This window comes from Aphelocoma coerulescens, chromosome 1 (assembly GCF_041296385.1).
Source record: "Aphelocoma coerulescens isolate FSJ_1873_10779 chromosome 1, UR_Acoe_1.0, whole genome shotgun sequence".
NCBI classification, from domain to species: domain Eukaryota; kingdom Metazoa; phylum Chordata; class Aves; order Passeriformes; family Corvidae; genus Aphelocoma; species Aphelocoma coerulescens.
In genome coordinates this window covers 41,267,421-41,270,074 of record NC_091013.1, presented here as the reverse complement: position 1 = coordinate 41,270,074, position 2,654 = coordinate 41,267,421, and the positions used below count along the sequence as shown (strand labels likewise).

Here is a 2,654-nt window from a genome sequence, read left to right as displayed (position 1 = left end):
CCATTCTATGGTTCTCTTTTATATATAAACTTATATATATATATTTATATATATATACACATACTTCTATATATACTTAAATATCCTTATATTCACCATGTATATCCTCCTCTCATATTCTTCTCATCCTCCCCTAGGCCAGCTCTGAGATTTCACCATTAAATTGCTCAGTGCCGTATGATGAAGTTCATTGGGTCCATCCAATCTGAAAACATCTGATTTTTATAGGAGCTTCCTAAGTGTGTAATTCAGTGGTTTCAGCAACCATGACAACTGTGTTTTACTTAGGCTGTAATAAACAAAGCACTACATCAGTGACAACACTGAAATCAGTGGAAGTTGTTCCCATGTCCAGACTAAGCTCTCCATGATTTTGTAATCAATAGCAAAGCCCAGAGCTAGAGAACCCTGTGTTTCCCAAATGTCTTTGGGAACAGTCTGCCTGGATGGTTTTAAGTTTCACCTTCAAGGTAGCTTACAATCTTGTCTTTTCTGCCTTGTATTGTCTTTTCTTTCTTTGGTTGCTAAGAGAGGTGTATATAAACCTGCTCCCAAGACAGCTTTTTGACAAGTACTCTACTGCAGGGAGAGGGCAAAGTCAGCTGCAATTCTTGCTATCATACCAACACAGCTGCCTTTGCAGGAGCTTACAGTACCAAAGCCATCCTGGGTTTGCTGGAATTTACTTCAAGAGAGTTCCTTCACAACTTTAACAGGATTTCTGACTTGGTCACGTAATTTTTGCTGCTGGACTACTTGTTCCTGGATGTATTTGCTCCACTTACACCTTGAGGACAGAACATGGCTTGCTGGAAAATGCCTCCCACCATGACATAAAGTGATAGGTTGCCACACATGTTGAGCGGAACCAGTGGCCAAGAGACACAGTAAGCAGAGTGGATTTGTTCTCCATGTTACAGCTGACTGGAGGCAAGTGTAGTTAGCCTGAGCTGTTGCTCTAATGAAAGCTTTCGTTAAAAGATTGCTGTTTATGTTATCCATTCTAATATTGTTTGGAAAGTTTTCCTGCTGATCTTTGGCAACAGAGCCACCCAAAAGACGTGGAAGGAGAAGAAGCCCACGTAGAAGACCATCAGGAGGACAACAGCAAGTCTGAGAGCCTTCTGTTGTGGGGCCAGTGGCCAAGATACAAATGACAAGTGCATAGCACAGAATCACCATCAGCAAGGGCAAGAAGAAGGCCAGGCTGGTCAGCAGCCACCTGATTGTGCCCAGGGTTTCAGAGCTGGTAAGGTTAAGGCATAAGGACCTTATGATTTGTGTCCATTTTGAAGAGATCAAGAAATTGACAGGGCTGACAGCTTCCAGTGAGATCAACCAAATGGTTGTGCAAGCCACCACTGTTCACCGCTTCCTCTGGATGTGGAAGAACTTCATTGTGTGAACCATCACCTTGTAGTGGAAGGCGCTGAAGCAGGTGAGGAAGAGGATGCTGCTGTACAATTTGAAGTGGAAGCTGAAGCAGATGAACTTGCACATGAATTCACCAAAAATGGAGTGCTCCCCAGTGTTAGTGTATCCCAGATAGTGTACCAGGAAGGGAAGGCAGGTGAGGAAGAGCAGGTCTGTGAGTGCCAGGTTCAGCCTGATTATGCTGCTGCTCTTTCAAGGCCTCATCTTGAAGCTGTAAACACAAATGACAATGAAGCTTTCTGGGAAGCCCACCAGGAAGATCGTGTTATACATAATGTGGAGTTACAAAGTCTTCAGACCAACTTCCACGCCGTGCATTTGGGAAAATCACCCTCAGTGTTTTGCTGGGTGAAGGAGTTGGCTAAGTTGTCATTTGTTGTGTTCATGTTTTCTCCTTAGCTGTTAAGGAAGGGAGAAATGTTTAGTGCTCACTGACAGATAGGACCTCCTGATATCTCATTAAAAACAACTTATAATCAGGTCTTTCCTTTCAACTGCTCATCAGTGCTCCTACTAAAGTGGCTTTTATGAAAAAAGAAAGACCTTGCTGTGTTGATAAGAATTGATCTTGATCTAGAAGCCTTTTGTCATATCTATATAGATCCAATTTTATTTTAAAATACATATTTTCAGGAAAGGACCTGCATAGGCACAATGAAGCTGTAATACAAGGGATTCCCAGGCCCACAGTGTTTGATGTGTGTCACCCGTATACAAAGTTCACTTTCTGCTCTCATCAGGGGTCAAATGGAGAAAAAGGACAGATTAGTTGTGTGGTGCTACTGACCAAAAGTATAGAGGGTAATGTCCAGAACATAACTGTTCCATAAAAGCCATTTGCAGCTTTGTTGGTTAAAAAAAAAAAAAAAAAAACAGAGCGGATGTTGGAATGTTTTCACATTCCTTTTGCTACTGGAGTTGGTAACATTTTTCTTCTTGCTTTTTTGGAAACCACTGATAGAGGAATATTTCATTATTTTAGTTCATTAACAAGATTGATGTTGCCAAGAAATAAGTTATTTTTAGGCTCGTCATTAGCTGCTATGTAAATTTCCATCCCTGTAAAAATTTTAAATGGTGTTTTGCTTTGACATTAGTCTCAGATAGAAATTTTCTGAAACATCAGAATAAATTAATCCAATTTTGTAAAGCAGCCAATTGCAAGATACAATATGGGACATGAGCAGGATTCGAGGAAAGTAAAGACAGCCTGGTGTACA

General features: G+C 41.0%; 1 pseudogene; it reads right to left on the bottom strand.

The window, feature by feature from the left end:
• Positions 1–752: 752 nt before the first annotated feature.
• LOC138117341 (2-oxoglutarate receptor 1-like) lies at positions 753–1,790 on the bottom strand (annotated as a pseudogene).
• Positions 1,791–2,654: the final 864 nt, after the last annotated feature.